The sequence below is a fragment of the Bombus flavifrons genome, chromosome 5 (assembly GCF_040668555.2).
Source record: "Bombus flavifrons isolate JBK064 chromosome 5, iyBomFlav1_principal, whole genome shotgun sequence".
NCBI classification, from domain to species: Eukaryota; Metazoa; Arthropoda; class Insecta; order Hymenoptera; family Apidae; genus Bombus; species Bombus flavifrons.
Window position 1 is genome coordinate 7382374 of NC_138446.1, and position 22252 is coordinate 7404625.

The following is a 22252-nucleotide window of genomic DNA, read 5'->3' on the forward strand; positions in this document are numbered from 1 at the left end:
CAGCCGTTATTTTGAAAGAACGAGTGGCTATTTCGCATTAAGAGAAGCTTTTTCCTACTTCACGAAGAACTTCCTTTTCCTGTTAGTTCAACGTAAATATTAGCTACCTCTAGGAAGATCGCGAGTCAGCCAGTTTCATCATCGCCCAGTCAATTATCACTCCAACTACGTACTTCATCCACTTGGAAAAGGAACTTCAATCCTTTCCCGGCATTTCTGTTCATCAAAAGATTCTTCTTCCTTCCTGAATTATCTTCCTACCGATGAAAAAAGGGCTGGCTTACGGCTCTTGCTGACAATTCCATTGGGGAATTTTTTACGGTTACGGAAATTCATTCGTAACGTTTTAATCATTGATTCAATCAAATATCGAAAGAACATTGTTAAAATTCCTTTAAGGACGAAATAAATATTCCGCGTAGCTTTTTACAAAATTTTATACAAAACTGAAACAAATTTTATTCATTTTTCGCGAAATTATATAAATCGATATAGAAAGATATAATTTGAAATTTATAATTTTACAAATACTTATCACTATATTCCATAGTGATGCACAGAGTCTAATGATTTAAAAACGAATCGAAGTTTATAATGAAAAATTATATTTTCAAACTATATTCCCCGCTACGATGTAATATATTTTATTGATTATGTTACGTGTTTCATATTCTTTTATCATTAAGCTTAGCCAATCTTATTATTAGGCTACCTATTACTATCCATTTCGCAACTCATAATCTTGCAAATGTATGTAATGACGTATTGTACAATCTCGACACGTTCATCGTACGCCAGTTATAAACGGAAATGACGTATAAACGAAACGACGTGTAAGTATACGTCAAACAACGATGCACGTCATGAAACGGAACGATATGGAGTAAACGAAAACGATTTTGCGACGAACATTGTAATAGAAAAACACGTTAAGGGTTAACAGTATTAAAACCAGTTATTTATAATCTAATTTATAATTAATACTTTACAATTATATTATTTGTAATATTTTACACTGATCTCAGTCGAGACACTATCGATCGTTTCGATCTAATTGGTATATTTTTCAAATGAATAAAACAAAATATGTTTTGAGAATATTTATACATTATACAATATTAAAATTATTGATCCGAATTAATATTAACTATCGGAAAATTGAATGAAACATAACGAATTATATTGTTCCTCGTATAATTTCCAATACTACTTTAGCTTGCAGCATATGTACTTTAATAATCATGTAGTACTTTAATAACTAATCTGATTAAATAAAATTTGATGAAATTCGTAGTTTAAAAAATTATACACACATATATGATATAAAGATACGTAATATCGCGGTAACTTTTAAATAAAACAGAAATTTTCACATCGCAGAAACCGATTTCACGCAATAATCCATAATCCTTCGTTTGCAACCTTATTTTTACTGGCGTCGACTGCACACTGAGTCCTTTACATCCATGCGATCCGTCTCTTTTTTAAAAAATCGCCCAAAATTCTTGAATATTCTTCCAAGTTTCTAGAATATCGTCCAATAGCTTTCATTGCGACGCGTTACCTTAATCTTTCTAAGCAAAGTTAGATTTAAAGGAAAATATAAAAAAGATGAAAAATAACTTAAAATCGCTGGTCAATAACGCACACATAGTATGCAAATACAATAGAAGGATAACTGTAAAAATCATAAATATTATTTACACTTATAATTTCACAATAATTGGTAAATAAAACGCGTAAAAATCAGTGTTACTAATTTTACACGAAAATTATTATCATGATAACGTATGGCTCGTGAAAATCGGATTAGCAGGGAACATGTCAAATTCCCCCTGTGAAACAGGTTTGCGAACCAACCCGATGCATGGAATCCTGTGGGTTCACCCGGTACGTATTCCCGAAGGATACGCTTCGGAAAGGAAACGAGACGGAGTGGCCCTTCTCTATCTGCCTCCCACTCTTTTCTCTGTTGTTCTCCATCTTCGTCTAGCAGCAGTCGGTCGTCCAGGTAGTAGTGTCAGAATTCTAGTGCAATACGAAGGGGTGGGAACCCTTGGCAGTCCGAATTCCCAACCCCGACACGACCTTGCGCTTGCACATGCCCGCACGCACCAGCGGAACCCGCTCCTGACTGTTCTCTCTTTCTCTCTTTTTCTCTCTTTCTCTTTAGCTCTGACAGCACTCAGAGTGTCTCTGACGCGTACATGCACTGTTACTCGTAAGTATTATATTAAGTTGTCCGAAATGTTTCTTTCCTTTTATAAGGAAATAATAGAAGCACAATGTTTTTTGTTTTATATTAATTTATTGAATTATACACGAACATAATAATAGAAATAGAACGAAATAGATCATACCTAATTCAATAAGATAATATAGAACAGAAATTGTTGTTCATCTATTATCACCTTATGAAACGAAAGAAACTTTTCGGACAACCTAATATCTAGAGGTTTGACCAATTTGTAACTTTATGTGCATATAAATAGATTTGCAGATTGTAAGTTAGACTGTTAATCGTGTTAGCGAAGGTCCTTAGAAATTTGGAAAAATATTAATAAATCAATGTGAGATTTATGATATTAGAAATTAGGGGATTCACGAGCGAAGAAATTGTTACGTTTCAGAAATTGGCGATCTAACAATTTTCACATTGTGGCCTCTCGAGATAAAGGTTACCGTAACTTTAATAATAACGATTAAATAAAAAATCATTGTAATATATTTATAACAACAATGTGGATCAGATTCTCAGTGAAAAACCTTACTTTACGATATCCAATTGATTTTCTCCACCCCTTTCTCTATTGTATCTCCAATTTAGAGGCGTCCTGTACTACGATCGTCGCAGTTACTCTTTTCTAGAACTCACGTTATATTTCCTCTATCAAACCTAAACGATGTTACTTGGCGCGTGTAACTAACCTTCTAAGCTCATTCTATGTGACACATTTCGCATTAAAAACACTCTGCAACATATACAACGTACATAAACAACGAATAAATAACAAGATGGTTGCGTGGTTGCTCGTAGCCGCGATTCAAGTCACATTCTCTCAAACTTAAGACGATATCTCACATCTTCCACTCGTTCTTTCACAATTTCTTAAATTACATCTCCAATTCAGAGACGACATATGCGTATACCTATACACATACAACCATAACGTAACAACGACAAAATAATAAAAATCAGCTGCTCCTACGTTACTACGATTTCACATCACACTCTGTCAAACATAACCAAGCGGCCTGTACTACGATCGTCGAAGTTACTCTTTTCTAGAACTCACGTTATATTTCCTCTATCAAATCTAAACGATGTTACTTGGCGCGTTTAACCAACCTTCTAAGCCCATTCTATGTGACACATTTCGCTTTAAAAACACTCTGCAACATATACAACGTACATCAACAACGAATAAATAACAAGATGGTTGCGTGGTTGCTCGTAGCCGCGATTCAAGTCACATTCTCTCAAACTTAAGACGATATCTCACATCTTCCACTCGTTCTTTCACAATTTCTTAAATTACATCTCCAATTCAGAGACGACATATGCGTACACCTATACACATACAACCATAACGTAACAACGACAAAATAATAAAAATCAGCTGCTCTTACGTTACTACGATTTCACATCACACTCTGTCAAACATAACCAAGCGGCCTGTACTACGATCGTCGAAGTTACTCTTTTCTAGAACTCACGTTATATTTCCTCTATCAAATCTAAACGATGTTACTTGGCGCGTTTAACCAACCTTCTAAGCCCATTCTATGTGACACATTTCGCTTTAAAAACACTCTGCAACATATACAACGTACATCAACAACGAATAAATAACAAGATGGTTGCGTGGTTGCTCGTAGCCGCGATTCAAGTCACATTCTCTCAAACTTAAGACGATATCTCACATCTTCCACTCGTTCTTTCACAATTTCTTAAATTACATCTCCAATTCAGAGACGACATATGCGTACACCTATACACATACAACCATAACGCAACAACGACAAAATAATAAAAATCAGCTGCTCCTACGTTACTACGATTTCACATCACATTTTGTCAAACGTAACCAAGCGTCCGTATACTTTTGAGAGACAGTGTATGCGCATACAGGATCGCGTGACCGAGTGTATGCGTGTGCGGCGCGTATGCACCGCTAAGTATGCACCGCTGCTACGTCGGGCATTCCGGTGTGCACTTATGCGCACGTTCGTGCCGGATACGCTCAGCTTGTGCGCCTCGTCTGCCAGACGGCTGGAACTCGAGGCTGCGTTATGGTTACGACGCCTTATTCGCCACAGCCAAGGGTTTCGAGTTTAGGTTCTTCTCCGACTACGTTTCCGGCTTTCAGGTTTATTAGAACTGTTCTCCAGTTATTTTACAAGAGTAGAATTTTTATCAAGGGCAAAAGAATTCTACGTCTTCTGCGTATCTATAGGATCATCTTAAATTTAGATATCATGGGGGATAAAAAAATGTTAATGCAGCTTAGTCACGACAGCAGAAGCTTCTCCTTCAACTATAACCGGGTTTCTGGCTTTCAGGTTTATTAAAACCATTTCGCAGCTACTTTCAAGAGCAGACTTTTTATCGGAGATACGACAAAACTCTATGCCTTCTGTTTCGTATATTTGCAACGGGGTTGCCTTAAATCGAAGCACAAGGGCGGATAAAAGAAATATCGAAATTTTAATATGCCTGAGTCGCGACAGCGAAGAGTCTGAACTCTTCTCCAACTTGGTCTCTGGCTTTCAGGTTTATTAGCATTAAATAACGTACAACAATGAGATACAATTTAAGAATTTGTTAAGATAAATGTGATAATTTTGAAGGCTACAGGAAAGAGACATAAGGAGGAATTGAAAAATTCAATGATCGATTGCATATTATCAAAGTTATCCTTTTATTTGCTTACCCACTGCCAATGTTTCTACGTTTATGAGAAATTCGAATGCGCATTGCACATGATCTACAAAAATATACAAAATATCCAAGGCGTGTACAGCATTCGTTACAGCATTTCAAGGATGAAACAAATCTCTATTTATCTTGCACGTTACTTCATATTTATACGATTCTATTTCCAAGGGTATAAAATAATGATTATACAAAAACCTGAATTTCCCTAAACATTCGCAGTCCGCCAATACGAAAATATTTCCTTTTGCATTCACTTTCCTCGGAACACGTAAACTCGATTCACCTAAACAACACGTCTCGTCCAACCAGAATCTATCCAACGTTTCCGTTCCATTTACCCAGAAACCACACAACCATGAACAACCGCGGCAATTGACAACAGCATTAAGAACAAAACTACCTGAATAGACGCCATAAAGTTTGTACTGTCGAGCGACTTTGTAGCAACTTGCACGTAGCTACGTCTATTAGCATAGTTAGTAGATCGATCGTAGTAGTTCTGTATAGATCAGGATCCCAGTAGAAGACGTCGCGTGACGATATTTCGCGCGATACGATGGCCGATGATACGACAAACGGCGGCGAAATCTAGAGCGGGCTGTTTCAATCGCGTTTCGCTTCGCGCGACGACGCGACGCTGCGCGCATATCTGGGTCAGCCGTGCGACCTAACTTGCACCCATGTGTGTACGTTCCCACTTATACGCGACGAATAATGCGGGAATGAGCGCGTGCATACCCGCGTTTCGATCGGCGCCACTCTATGGTCGGTCAGGTGTGCGCTGGTGATCGTAAATCGATCGATTCGGCCGATTCGATGCGATTCAAGAGCCGATTCGACTCGCTGCAACACCTCTAGCCGCGTTTAGAACGAACCAGCAAGAATATAGAACGAGAGCAGCAGCGTTTTACTGCTCGTTTTCTGTAAACCACCATCGACCGATAGCTTCGTAAACTCATTTACAATTTTGTGTACGAACGTTTGTAAAGATTAGACCGAGCATCTGGAATGCTCGAGAGTTATTTCCAGTTCGATCTTCGATTAGACTCGTGGCAACCATAACCGACGAAGAAATGAAGATTTTTCAAACGTTCTTAGGATCTTTCATAACGTGCCATTTTTTTATTTGACGAACAGTCGTCGAATGCTCGTTTACGCTTCGATTTTCCGCTCTAATTACGTTTAATGGTGCGTTTAGCTCTTTCACCGCTCTGGTAAAATTTCGTGAAATGAATAGCGCAAACGAGCATTCGTTCGGCTGTGCTTTCACGCTGAACGAAATTTTAACAATTTACAGTTAACCAAACGTGTACAGAAACGCGAAGAAAGTGAGATCATTCTTTATCCGATCGGTGGACGAATGCTCGATTACGATATCATCTTTTAATTTTACCGAGCGGACAACGAATATACTCTCCGTTGGTCTAAACCCACCACGAAGCGGCGCAAGAACGAGCTCGCTTCGCCTAAACGCACCTTCATGACGCTCTGTGTACGTAAGAAAATACATGTCAGTGTATAAGTATTAGAACATTTAACAGGGAACGAGATTAACCCGAGAAATGATTAGGAGCTTGTTAAAAGCTTCTTTTGGGAACCGTGGGTTGCAATCTGTAGGGATATTCCATGTTATCAAATAAGAATTTCATAGACAATAAATATTTAGTGGATAATTTTTATTCGTTCATTGCTTTAACCAATCTGGATATTTCGATTACTCAATTTTTTATTGTATTTGTTACTCTCTAGTTCATTGCGCTCTACGAATGATTCTATTAAACGCAATTTTCTATTATTCTATTAGATTTTCTAGATTCTATTAGATGCAAGTTTTTATAGAATCATTCAATTTTTCAAATTAGTGTTTATAACGCGAATAAAAAAGAACGAATGTCTCGCGAATTTACTTATCACGTAGAAATTTGACGTAAAGGAACGTTAAAATACACTCTTTCTTCTACGATATTCATATATCTAGGAAATTCCCAATTACCAAAAAGCATTTACACATCATTGTATTTATCGCATCAGGTACATAGCAATTAATTAGTACATTCAAGTACATTGAATTTCGTGTCATCGATAGTACGATCGATATCGTAAAAATGAAATGGACCTGCCATATATATATAAAAAAAAAAAAATACGCTTCGATGAAAAGCAAGAGTATGAAGAAATATTTCTTCCAACCATTGTATTAACTTGTCTGAAAAGTTTTTTTCGTTTCATAAGATGATAATAGATGAACAACAATTTCCGTTTTATATTATTTTATTGAATTAGGTAGGATCCATTTCGTTCTATTTCTATTATTATGTTCGTGTATAATTCGATAAACTAATATAAAAAATTATTTTCTTATAAAACGAAAGAAACTTTTCGGACAACCTAATACATACATAACGTATTTGAAAAAGCAGCTCAGTTGCAATTTCATCGGGTCGACTAAAAGACATGTACTCGCGTCTAAGTCAGTTAAAACGCAAATATTTAACACTAGAATTACATCTAGCGATCTAGCGACCGATCCGGAATTTTCTTAACAAATGATATCATCATATCGAACGATACGCAGTAAAAATTTTCAAAACACGCGGGAAGTTGTACAAAACGAGGAAACTGGTTAATTGGGCTTCGATAAACAGATTGCAGGAACCTCTTACACTTTGATAAGTACCACTCAATTCGACTGGTAGTTCTAGCATTAATCAAACTGAAACTCATTGCAAGCGTATGATTTGCCGCTCCGCCATAGGAAATCTTCTAAAAACACCATCGATACCTTCCCCAATATTATTTCACGACACAAATAACGTACGGGTGGCCTGTTTGGCATTACAGAAATAATCGCACGCTAATTAGACTGTCACGTGTCGAAGGTACGGAAGGTCGGGAGCGACGTTTAATCGAATTAGTAAGGCACTCGAGCGTGGCCGAGGGTGCTCAAATAGAAACCCGCCCCAAGCGTGGATGGTGTTTCGATCTGTTTTGTCTCTGCTTTGTCCCCGACCCTCCATACGTTCCGCTTAGTAATCAATCTTGTCTTCCGTTCGACTTCGACCTCGTTCCGTTCCCTCTTCTCTCTTTCTCTATCCTCTTTTCTTTTTCTCCGTGCCTCTCGATATTTTTTAATCGACCGTCGCTGACCGACGCGCTTGTCCACCAACATGGACAAAACGCGTCTCTAATCCCAGTGACAGGGAAATTTTCGTGGAAAAATCACGTGCAAAGCCTGTCAGGTAGAACGCTCGATGGAAATGAGTGTGGGAGGATTTTTAGTTTTATTATTAGCCTAGGACACATCACAGGTCAAAAGTTTGAGATCGGTTCTGCTATCTGATATCGGGTAATTTGTGAAAGAAAAGAAATTGAAGATATAATATGGTGTTCTGGCTGTTTCGTAATACATCGAAAGCCTTTAGCAGGTTCCTGTTAGCTTTGTATCTTATTTTTCTGAGTAACAATTTTTCATTGGTTTTCTTTCTATAGAATACGTAATTATTATTAAATACCTAAATATGTAAATGGTGAAACTTCCGAGCAATAGCCAGTATGTTTCGATGACTACGAAATGAATTTGAATCTTTTTAATATATTTGGAAAATAATGTCATTTCTTTCAAAATTAAATCGGATATGTTTATTACGTCTTCGCGTTATCGTTTATTTATTGTCTCAACGTTCGTAAGAAATTGTTCGAATCGAATATTTAAAGAAACGTGAGATCAAACAAGCTTGAATTAATTGATTTAAATAATTCAAACGAAACGCAGAAAAGAAAGAAACGCACGAAACGTGTGGATTTTAAACGAGCAGACTTGTGACAATCAAACGTGGAAAAGTTTTCGCACACGATGCATCCGTGCGTCATGTGCACTGCACCAAGGACGCTGCATGACGCACTGGCGCATTATAACCACTTTACCAGTTAACCCTGTATAACCCGGTGTAACTCCCAGGTAATGTTTCACGCGTCCGTATTTCGTCTGCGTTCCAGTTTAAACGCTACGAATCAGTTTTTATTCCGTATAACCGTTAAAACGAATCTCAATCTGTTTTCTTCAATTTAGGCAATTCAAAGGTAATGAAAAATGAAATAAGATTTATTCGATTTTTATTATTGAAATAATTATTCAATTAATTAATTCAATATTTTTCGAAATATCCATATACATTAGAACTTGTATCACGCGCACGTTCCGAAGATTAAATTAACGTGCAACGAAGAAACTATAAATGCAGCTTACGATTATCAGACAACTGAAAATATAGAATCGAAGAAATTTTTACTCTTGCAATAGTTGGAAAATTATTTAGTTCGTACACAGAATATCGCGAATAAAATTATCTCTATTACATGATTGAGATCACACTCGATCAAACGACCAAACGATTGGAACAGTTTAAAAGCGATCGAAGTAAAACCGAGGAAAAGGCTATGGTTTTAACGTTTACCAGTTTCAGGAGAACAAATAGCAAAAAGTTTCGTTGAATTACTTCAATTTTTATAATTATACTTAAGAATGTTTAACCACAGACTATTTAACACAGACTATTTATTTTATGGAATTCATCTTTTCCTAACAAAGTCGTGCGAAACACATCTTACAATCTGGCGATAGGAAGAAACCGGAAAAACGAGCAAATTAATAGATAGACAATACGTAGCTTCTAATTAGCGTGGCGTATAAATGCCGCATGCAAATAGGGATAACGCGGTTAATCGTCGACGCGTGTTTCGAGTCGATGGATCGGTCAAGCTGTTGCGCAACGATATGGCAGCGCGTGCCTCTGAACAGACGTTCCTCTGTTCTCTCGTTCTCTCAGCTCCGTTTCTCCCTTCCTTCTCGATTCGCGCGCTTACAGGCCTCTGGCCTCGTTCGTCACTGCACTCTTTGTGCTTCTCTTTGTTTGCTTCGAAAAATTGGAAATTTTCAGTTTAAACAGAGACACCGTAGATTGCCAAAGTTTCCCACAAGATCTACTTTTTCACGAATTTATAATAACTTTCAAATAGAATTTTTTAATATTTTAAACGCGTGTCTTACTATCTTTCTCGCTATCTTTTTTTTTATTATTATTATTGTTAATGTATTTTTATGCGATAATTTGTATAATATAGATTATACGAGTAATTAGAATTTAAATAAGAGGGGGGAATTTTAGGAAAATTTAGATGAGTAGAATTTTTGAATATTATTTGAATAATAATTATTTTCCATTATTATTAATGTTAATGTACGTGTAATTCTTATTTTTATATTAGAATTTACATAATGTGTATCGCAGAGCGAGATACAATTCGAGTAAATGGAGGAGACTTTTTCAAAAATGTAGCTTTTTGATAGTGGAATTTAAATAGAATTTTGTAATATCTCTGTTTCAAATGTTTTAATTATATGGTCGATTTAGAGCTTCCGTTATTTATTTCGTCTATTTATTTAACACGTTACTAGTTGTTTTTATTTGCAGACGTGGTCGTAATTTAAACGGTGGAAGAAATTTTAGAAAAATTTCAATCACAGAATGTATCGAAGAGATAAAGTACGATTTACCTGTACCAATCTCGTAAATGTAGGTTAAATTTAATAGTTTATTTCCCGGGTTGCGGCAATATGAAATACAAAATCGTATCGCTTCGCGGAAAATTGAAAATCCTCGTTTCATAAAGGTAAGAAAAATATCGAACGAAGGGCTCCGTAAACAAAGTTGTTTCGAGCGAATAATGAAATTGAATCTGTTAAACAGCGCTAAATTAAAAACGTGATTCCTAGCTAGCAATGATACACCGCAGGTATATTCGATTTTATTCAAATCTTTGCCTTTTTCGAAATTGTTAAATTCATTTATTACACTACATTTGAAAATTAATCTTTAAACATTTCCATATATATTTAGTCACGCAGAAATCAAATCAGTTTTAACAAATAAACGTTTAGCTTCTGTATCTTTATATTCATATTTTTATATTTATATTTACATATTTATTGCTATTATTTCAGCAGACCAAAAAAATTTCTAGAATTTTAACAAGACGTATCACGTAAAATTAAAGCGAAAAATCATCTGTATCAACAAGAATTTGCTGGACATTTTTTTTGAATGTTAGAAAAAGACCGAAATAAAGCAGTAGATTTATTATATTTCGGTATATTAAAATTATAAAATTTTCACAAAATGGAGTGGATTAGTATGATTTTTGAGTGGTTTACGCGTATCAAGTAATGGCTAACCAAAGGAATTTCTCTTTCATTCGTGTCCCACAAGTTTGTCGTTTTCATCCAACGAAATCTGCATACGAACAACGTTAAAAAACGTAGACAGTACAGTCAGAAGAGATGTAACGAGATTGTAAAAGTTCCTTTCGAAGTATTTCAGCTTGAAATATTTCACTGAAAGAATGAAATCGTTCTACGATCAGAATAAAGATCCTAACGAGATCTGTAAATTAGCACAGTTTCAATCTCGAATAGACAGATATTTTCTACATCGAAGAGACGAATGAGGCGGTGATCTAAAGAAAGACGAAACTGTAAAACAATGATGAAACCGGAATAAAATATAGTTTTAAGAAGACCAAGTTGTAAAATAATCCTAAAGTAACATTGGAAATAATGGTAATATAGAAAAATATCAGACGTGGTATTAAATGAACATTTCTAATTTACTTGCTACTATTTCTTAAAAAGTATTGAATTATGCAATACTTCGTTCTCGCATCATCAAAATCAAATGTTCAGTCTACGAGTTTTATACATAATCCAAATATTACGAATGGTTCGTTCGATATTCACCGTGAAATTCTACAAAACCAGGACTTCGCACTCCGAGTATTCAGATGACAGCGTTCGATTGACAGAAGTTCATCGAACCAGACGTGAATTAACTCTCTCGTTGTCGATTAAACTGGCGATGTGCTGCAAACAAAAATGTTACGCTATTTAGAAAAAACGTTTTTTCATGTAGATTTTTGATGTACATAACTATTTCTTTCTTGCTTATACTCAGGCAATAACAAACTTTTAATAGAACACCAATTGAATTTTTAATAGAGCAAAATAAAAATTGCTGACCACATAATACTTATTTATTTTAAAACATAGCCAGTTCTTTTCTTCCTAACTTATTGACTCACCTTTTTCTTCTAATTCTACGAATTCTTCACCTGGCAAATTTTTCTCAGCTTTTATCGATTTACCAAGACAGTAAATATGTTTTTCTGAGTAAAATTTACCAAACGTATATATATGCTTCCCTATATATTAATGTAAATTAATATTTTCTATATATATTAATGAACGTGAAAGTACATGTACAGGGTGTCTCCGAAATTATGGTACAAACGATCAGCTGATGATTCCAGATAGAAAAATAAGTGGAGAAGAGGAACAACGTGTTTTTCGCTTGAGGCTTCGTTTTCAAGAAAAATGAGTTTGAACATTCATCAGGTAGCCGTCTGTCGCCTGGTAGTTTCGAATTATGAAACTGTTGTTTCTGCTCACGTCTGTATTTTGTTAAACGTGGACAGTGTCTGTTGTTATTTCTGTATTTAGACGTAGGCTCACAATAGCTATTATTTTATTCTTCTTAATCTATCACACCATTCTGAGCCGAGAAACCTTTATTGCACATTCTTACATGGACTAGAAATAAAAAAAAAGAGCGCCTTTATGATATTCAACACTGAATCATCGATCACGCTCTTTCTTTTTTATTTTTTAGGTTATCGTCTACGCTCCTCAATATTATCACTATTAATAATATTTTCAATAAAATAATAACTAATTATTGAACCTGGGCCCATAACCTGTTGCTATTTCTGTATTTAGAAGTAGGATCACAATAGCTGTTATTTTTTCCTTTATTAGGGATAAAAAGCAAAAGAATATCTTAAGGGGGTGTCCTGAATTAGAATGTCCTAAAACCGCGTCTTTTTGTGATTTTTGTTTAGAAGAGAAAGAAAGAAATGAAGTTATTGAATTTTGAGGTATGGTTTTATATATATTTAACGAATAGAAAAAAAATTTTTTTAAAATAAGAAAATGAAATTATAACAGATTTCTAAGCCTATTTCATAGGCTGGAGTTTTCAATCGCCATGAAAAATCCACCTCGTAATTCTTGACTGAAACGAAAAACCAAAAAAGGATTAAATTATCCTCGATGAATTAAAAAAGTTCGTCAAAAAGTTTATTTAAATAATTGTTATAGTACCTTAAAGTTTATTTTTCTTTTTAAAAAAACACATTTTTTCTTTAAACCCGCCAAAATTTTTAATTTCACACTATTTCCTGCCTTTTTTTTTAATTCATCGAGAAGAAAAATATATAATAATTTAATCCTTTTTTGGTTTTTCGTTTCAGTCAAGAATTACGAGGTGGATCTTTCACGCCGATTGAAACCTGCAGCCCATGAAATAGGCTTAGAAATCTGTTATAATTTGCTTTTTTACTTTAAAAAAAAATTTTGTATTCGTTAAATATATATAAAACTATACCTCAAAATTCAATAACTTCATTTCTTTCTTTCTCTTCTAAAAAAAATCACAAAAAGACGCTGTTTTAGAACATTTTAATTCAGCACACACCTTTAAACCTATCGATTAAATCCATCGATTATATCTAGAACTATCTTCTACGTATTATTTACTGTAACTAGCGCATCTGCATATGGATGACGAGCGCGAACTCACGTTGTCATTTTGAACAGTGTCGCTATTTGCTTCCTGATTAATAAAATGATTCTTAAAAGGTACTAGCCTCATCCTCGACTATGAAACCATTAAAATTAAACACAGAGTAAAGAAAGTAATAATAATCAATAACAATAATAAAGAAACAAAAGTTTCATAATTTATATTTACGTACGCGGCTGCCTGCTGGGTTTCCAAACTCGTTTCTCTGGAAAACAAAGCCTTAAACGAAGAAAAACGTTGCTCTCTTCTTTCGATTTATTTCCACGCGTAGAATCATCAGCCGACTTGTACCGTGATTTCGCAGACGCCCTGTATACGCACGTTTAGCAATCAAACGGTTAACATACGCTTTTCACACGGTAGATAAAATACAAAATACGTGATTACTCGTAATTATCCTTGTAACGACACGAATCTTAACACATTGTTGACCGGTCACGAGTTAACTCGTGTTTTCATGGTCAAACGTTGCCACGAGTAAACTCGTGATGCGTTTTTTTTCGCCAAAAAAATATTAAAAGTTGAATAATAATTAAAATTTATTAGTGTTTATTTATATTGTTTCATTTCCACATTCAATTACGAAATAATAGCCGGTGACATGAGATAAATTCTCAGTAAAAATTGCCGGTCAACAATGTGTTAACAGTGTAATTCGTTTGGCAATTCGTCTTCTATTACAACGTGCGTACTGCACGGACAAAGAGTTTTAAAAATCTCGTGAGTTTCAGGTAAATGAAATCGTAACTGTGGCATATTCTGTTGCCATTGTAGGGTCACTGAAAGGTTCAAGCAGCTGTTTTCTGTAGAAAACGGGTCTCGTGCAACACAGAGAGGACCGTGGCAGAGCAGAGTTGGGCCGCGTTTATGAGTTGGCCACGTACAAATGGCCGCTACGCTGGCTGGCCGCTCAGCACGCCATTTTGCTCGGCAATAATTATTTAGCCTGCAGCGGCGTTCGTTTATTTGTTGCACGCGACCGAGTTAAATTTGTACCGTCGTTAATTCAACGGCTGCCACCCTCACAGGACAAGCTGAATTTACCGCGACGAAACGGCACGTGGTTGGAATTCGCGTGAGACGTGGAAAAACCGTATGGAAACTTGAAAGCCAGCTGCTCATGTAGATACGCACGAAAGAGTTAATTGTCACGAGAACGGTGTTTCTTCATTTTTCTAATTCCTTTTCCTAAGTCGTATCTTTTGTATGTTTTTAACGCTAGAAATACCGATAGTTAACACAAAGCTATTTCTATCAAAACCGATCAAAATGACTGCTCTTTTAAGAATACGTAATAATAGAATATTTTTATGTTTATTGATTTATTACTTCCTTACTGAAGGAATTCCAGGTTATGTAGTACATTTTTGGTATTATTAATCCACCGTGATCCCTAAACGAGGGTCGACACATTTATAAAATTGTAGAACCAGTCGTTTTGACCGCTGTGGTATTTCTATTGTTAGCATCCAGCGATCCAGCGATCGATCCGGAATTTTCTTGATAAATGATATCGTCATATCGAATGATACGCAGCAAAAATTTGAAAAACGTGTGGGAAGTTGTACAAAATAAACAGATTGCAGCACCCTTTTGCATTTTGACAAGTACCAATCATTTTGACTGGTATTGATATACGTATCCTTGGTACAAAATTATTTTCAGTTTGGATACATAAAAAACAAAATAAAATTCATTAGATTATTCTTCTAGTTATCGTTGCGAAAGTCGTTACATCATTGCGGAAAAAAATATAACATGGAGCAGGAATTTTAAAATAAAATTGTAAAACCTGTCAATTTGAATTTTCCTAGTTCTAGTGTTAATATCTATTTTTGCAAAATACGCATTAATTATGACACAATCTCGCTATGTTGCTGTCCCGATTTTATTTAATATTTATGGTATAACGATGTTGGTGCAAGAATAGTAACGAAGATATTTTGATCGCGTTGCCCAACATTAAATTAGCAATTCAACTTGTCAAGCATTAGATAACCTGTTCACGTCGCTGAATATTTTCCCATTAAAAATTTATTTCTTGGTTTAAAGTTTCTTTAGCCTCAGTGTATCTACAAATTTTTCATAACGTAGAAAGTTCCAGGTTTGCCTTTTCCTGCCTCTTTCGCCTCTAATATTCGTATCCTCCGTATTAAAAAGCGCAATTTACCTTGTTTTTCTCTTCGTTCATTTTTAACCCCATCTTTTTTTTAAAAATTGCAATTAATTCACGTCTCACGTACGTTCATTTCTTTACCTTTAAGATCCGTTTCTCTGTTTATTCTTATTAGAAACCGCGAAGTATAAATCGATTTGTAATTACACGTGATCATCTTTACAGAATTTCCACCCAACAGCTCAGATCTGTTTCTTTGTCGTACACGCATGTAAAATTTAAAGTCACAGACGATTGCCACACAGTTTTACACGCGTCTCTAGAAGCAACGGATCGTATTATAATGCAAATAAAGCTTCGAAACTCGAACAATTTCCTCGGTGTTCTCACATTTATATCAACAATCCAATTCCAAAATTCATATCCCTCTCCAAAAGCATTGCAATTAATTCTTTTCCAAAATACTCATCTTAAATCCCATTCTGTTTACGACAAACTGTATTCCAACCGCGGCAAATTAATTTTCTGTCGCAGATTCGTCGATCAAAAGGCTTCTGAGAGGCACATAAATTAGTTTCCTTATCGTATAAAGTGGCAAATTAAATTACATTCATTCGTAAGCTTCGAGCATCTTGCACTTTTAAAGCAAACGCGATAATCGTCCTAAGAATTGCAAGATTTTCGAGTGAAAATCTACCTGCACGTGGTCACTCTATTCCTTAACCGTTCGAACTCCATTTTCCAAAAAAATGTAATTGCTCGATCCACATACGTCTCATTGGTACAACGAATGCAAGTTCGTGATAATCTGATGAAAATTCTACTTGGTAGGCGACAGATATTCAGTCCTTTTCGAGTCCTAACTCCTGGCGATAAAGTTTCTCTCAGTTAACAAACTCGGTGGAGATGGAACATTTAAGTCGCCAGACTTAGATTTGAGCAAAGAAACGTGTGCGATATAATCTCGGAATATAATTCATGCACAGATTATGGATATTTGTGCATTTATGAAAAATCTATGAGGAAGTATACAAACTTTGGCGTCTATTATAATAATATTTGATAGGAAATGCAAATACCTGCTTAGGTTCCATTCCTTCGTTTGTCTTTACGAAAGTATGGATTCGCATAAGTATCCGTACATCCATTCACGTATCATATTAATTAACGACTCAAATGTTAAGAACTATTGATTTTGTCAATACCACGTAATGACAAAATCCGCAATCACTTAGTTGCCAATCCAATACTTCTTGACACTTGAGTTGTTAGTTGAGACTCGAGTTGTGAGGAGTCGTTAACTGAGAGTCGAGTTGTGAGGAGCTGAGAGTTGAGTTGCCAAGTTGTTACGAGTTGTAAACTATTAATTGTGAGTTGTGAATTATCTATTTAGTTGTCTTAGTTATAGCACGTTACTGTATTTAGTTTAATCCATTGTTTAATCCATTGTAAATAAGTCCATCTATCTAAAACTTATGATATAGAATAGAAATCATTGGAAAGCCTAATTTCTAATATTTCTGAAGAAATAAATCCTGTAATTCTGAGAATAAGTGTACACTTACACCGAAAGAGTATAAGTTAAATTTCGATTAACAGACAAACTTTGATAAGCGCGTTAATATTCTCTATGTTGCTATCTGTCGCTTATCGTTTTAACAATACAATTTCACCCGAATTATTCGATTTCTCTTTCTTCTTTTTCCGCGCTTTTACCTGACCATTCTAATAGTGCAAATCGGAATGCTTCTCTGCAAAGTTAATCATTCCGATTTATACTCTGACTTCTATGATAATGACTTTTGCTTGCCCACCAGCGAATTCAAATCGAACCAGCGGATAAAACGAAAACACATGGCCACGAAACGTTCATAAACTTCGATCAGAGTGAGAGCGCGGGCTTCCCTTTGAAGGCTCCTCGAACACGAGTTGTAGATACGCGGGCCCGACGATCGTGTTTCCCGTCAGGAGCTTAAAAAGCTTCGGGGTCGTGCCACAAAGAGGATAAATGCGACTGACAGGCTACGAAATTCAGTGGATGGAGGAATAGGACGAAAAGAGGGGGAGGAAAAAAAAATAAAAAGAGAAAAAAGAAGAAGAGGAGGAGCAGGCGTATTCAGGAGCCTCGGTGGTAAATAGGTTAAACGGCAGGTCGAGAGGGCAGCCAATTTAAATCACCGCCAATTCCGTGCAGTCCGATTCGATCCACCCGGCATCGCTTTGAATCCTCCGCTTCCGCTTTTTCTCTCTTGTTTTTTTCAAGCCGAGTCTCCACCTTCCTTCAACTTTACTCCAACTTCTACTGCTACTTGAAAATTACTATTTAATCAAATCCTAGTTGTTTTAAAGAGTTACACAGGACGATAATTTTCACTTTTAGAGAAATTGTTAAGGATCGTAATTTTGAAAATGTTTGGATGTGTCCTCGGTGTAAATCTTAGAGACGAAAGTTGGAATTTTTGCTACTGAGAGGCACATAAATTAGTTTCAATTCAGCGAATTGTTTCAAAAAGCTTGGAAAATAGATTTTGGGTTTTAGAGAAGTCGTTAAGAAACGTAGCGTTGAAAGCGTTTGCAACTGTTCGTCTAAATCTTAGAGACGAAAGTTGGAATTTTTGCTACTGGAAAATTAGTCGATTGAACGTATCCGACTGAAGCTTCAATTCAACGAATTGTTTCAAAGCGTTTTGAAGTAGATTTTGGGTTTTAGAGAAGTCGTTAAGAAACGTAGCGTTGAAAGCGTTTGCAACTGTTCGTCTAAATCTTAGAGACGAGAGTTGGAATTTTTGCTACTGGAGGATTAATCGAGTAATGTTTAATTGCTTTGCGCAATTACAAAGACAGACAGTTTTGAGTTTAAAAGAAATTTTTTTTGGCTATTGTAATGTTAAAAGTGTCAGGAACTGTTGGTCCGCGTTCTGATATCGAGAGTTTAATACAATTGTTGATTTTGATATTTGCATTGATACGATAGAAAGTACAATAAGTGGATTAAATAATGGATTTTAGTTTCTGTAAATTTACGCGAGATTTTACCAGCTACTAACGAGTCTACGTAAATATTTTTCTTCGTCATAGTACGCTGTTTACATTATTCCTTCAATTATTACAACTGTTTGCACGCAAACGTGTGACGAAAAATTATTATTCGCTTTTTATGAAACATCAATATCCTAACAAATATTCTAATAATTGCAAATTCTGCTAATTTGTTCGATTATATCTGCCTTCTTTTACAAAGGTAAATAATTTCTAGAATTAATTTACAATCAATCTTTGAGATAATAGTTCTAATTTCTTCTCTCAAAGAGATTCACTATTCCAGCAATTACTCCAATTAGCACAAATTTTGCTATCTGTATTTTCTTATTCGAGGACCTTAACTCACATATTCCCGAACTTTACTCCAAAACGATGTTCAAGATCTTTAGAAAGTTATATTTACGATTTTAATTAAATATATTAAATTCTTATATTATACACGCAATGTTAATTAATCATTTATTATTACATATAATAAAGAAATTCAATGTTAAATAACACTATCAAAAATCACAAGATAAATATACAAATTATCTGGCTGTCATCCATACTCTTAGAAACGTAACAATCGTAATCACATAATTTAATAATTAAATTCACTTTTCTTTGTATATCGTGAAAAATATCTAGGTGCCTAGAAACTTACAATTAATAAAAGAAAATCACTGAAAATTGCGAGGAAAAATAAGAGAGAAAAAGAGAACGCCAGTTCAGCCAAAACGAGCTCTTGCAACTTCTCGATATCGACTCCGAAAAAAAAAAAGAAAAAAAGCGGAAAAGAAGTGAACGAACAGAGGGTTGGTAGAGGATGAACGTTGAATACGGACGAAGAGGAAGAGGATGAAGAGGCTGAGCCCTGCGAGATCTCTCTTTGGCACCGAGCCAGCTACCGTCCGCATCGTCATCGTGTACTTTCCTCGTGCACGCGTAATAAAGATCGTCTTGCCGCTCGAAATCGCTATCTCGACTCCGGATTTCTAGACCAGGCTGTCGAGCCGCGAACTAAATAGTCGTGACTGGAGTTCGTGCTGATACCAGCCGCAATTTTGAGTTAGGATTATGCGCATGAAAGTTCGTTTCATCGAACAGTGTATACGTAATTGAAATTCCGTTCGAATACGTAAAATTCTATCGCATTTTCCTTCTTTTATAAAGGTGAACGAACTTCATGAGCTAGTGGCAAATTTGATGAAAGATATGGATACTGCGTGTGTGTGTATATATATATATATATTCTTTTTTAAATAATTCAGTAGGCCGACATTAACCGAATAATGAACGAATTGTAATTTATTGTAGTTTATTGCGATATTACAAATTTGATAAAGTAAATGTAATAAATATTTTCGTACGTGGTTTGAATATGGAACAAGCTTTATGAAAGTACAAACATAATGGAAATGCCAATCTTTTGCAATTTCAAATATGGTAAACGCGATAATACTTTTATTTATAGCTCGATCGTGGAAAAAGTTTGACGAAATGAAAAAATAGATTTTTCTATGGAGAATCTGTTATTAATAGAAATGCTGACAGTTTATGCGACTCTGAAATGAATTTCTGACGAATATTGGCAATCGTAGTGCTTATTGAAATCGTTACGATTTAAATGCATTACAGATTGAACAGCTTATTCGTACATTTCAATTTGAAACTAATAAAAGAGGAACAACGAATGCCTCTACCAGGGAGAATCGTTTATAACGTAATATAATAATATTTTTTATCGTTCCCATGAAGAGATTCTGTACGAGAGTCCATAGTAAAATCGAACTACGTAAACAAATTATATTCTGGAATATTTAAAAACAAAAGAACCGTTTACCAATAACCAGAAAGTACAAACGTGAAATTTTCAATAAAGTTGCGACGATGAAAAAAAAAGTAGATGCACGGCCTCCTTCCTGACAAACGAACCCTTTGTGGAAGATGAAATTTTCGATATAGCGATCGATCCACCGCAACGAAAATTCCAATCACCGGTATGGCGACGTATTTTCAATTTCTCCGCAAACATGTCGAGCGGACCGCAAAATCGGGTCATCGAACGACGAGAACGATCAACGGAGTCAACATGATTCCCTGTGCAACGGAGAGTAGGATTTAGAAGCGCTCGGAGAGAATTAAAGAGCATGATGACCGGATAATTGTATCCTCGTCGAATGTATCCGCGTTCATTTGCGCGAATGAACGCTGAAAATCGCTTTAAACGGGACTATCTTTGTTCCGCGTGGTATAATGCCAAGTGAATGATTGCGAGAAATTACTGACCAGCGTAATGCGATAGTAAGCGTGGGGTAAATGGTTTTCACAGACGTACGTAAGTTACTTTTTCTTTTCTTTTTTCTTTTTTTTTTTTCTTTTCCCCGTGGAACGTGTAAAATGAGAAATGGATTTCTTCGAATTTCTGGGATTATCGAAGCTTTCGTAGTCGTAGAATTTTTCAAGAATATTATGATCTTTCGATATTATCAAGATTTTCTATTATCTCGCTATTTCTGATATGTTTATCGTAAGATTTCCGAAACTTTCGAAATTTTAGAATCTTTAATTATTGGAATTTTTCGAATATTTGCTCGTGTCTGATACATGTAACGTAAATTCCTGAAATTCGAAGATTTTGGATATTTTTTTGGAGCTTTTGGAATAATTGAAATTTTTCCAATTTTTAACGTTTCCTTATACTTAGATTTATCGTGAACCTTCCGAATTTTTTAAACTTGAAAAATAATTAGAATTTTCAGATTTTTTAAAAGTTTAGCGATTGAAATTTTTTATATTTTCCATACACTTAAACTTATTTTTGCTTACTGTATCCGTGTGGTTACAACAGTTTATTCTAAGAGTATCTCACAGATTACAGCGTATAATCGTCGAAGTACAACCTAGAGGAGACAGGCAGAGCTTACTTGCTATGCGAGTAGAAACTGGTATACCTTCGGGAATCTAAGAGAGCTTCGTCTGCATTGCAGTTAGCTTCATTAGGGATCCGATGACGCACTGATACCACATATGGTGCTAACCTAACCCAGATCCCTGATGAGACAGGCTGCAATACCGAAACGTATAAGCATCCTTCTGAAAGGACCCGTTTCATATCCAGATGTTTCAGAGAAAATTAGTTTCAGAAATCTTGAAACTACGACTTTGTCAAACAGCTATTAACAAAATACTCGTTGCAATATTTACGTGAAATTGATAATTTATCAAAGAGTAATATTCTTCGATTCTAACAACTTTTTTTCTCTCCTACACACACTCCGCAACTCGTGAAAATGTTCAATTCAGTCACTTTTTTGTCTGACATCAAACGAGAACAAATTTAAATTTCTACTTGAAGACAATTAGGTGTTTCGAATTTTCTATAAGAAATTTCAAATGTATACTTTTCAATTCTTTTAATCCCTTCACGACTATAAATTTATAGATTTGGTTCGAAAGATGTCTATGTCGTTTTGCGAA

The 22252-nt window shown here is 35.3% G+C and overlaps 1 long non-coding RNA gene across 2 annotated transcripts in view; it reads right to left on the reverse strand.

Annotated features, from left to right (window-relative positions):
• Nucleotides 1-22252, reverse strand: part of LOC138179723 (uncharacterized) — a 162802-nt gene that overhangs the window by 5146 nt on the left and 135404 nt on the right. For both annotated transcript variants that reach the window (XR_011173104.1, XR_011173103.1), the window contains exon 3: nucleotides 11733-11855. This is a non-coding gene — a long non-coding RNA (uncharacterized LOC138179723). The remainder of the gene's footprint in view (nucleotides 1-11732; nucleotides 11856-22252) is intronic.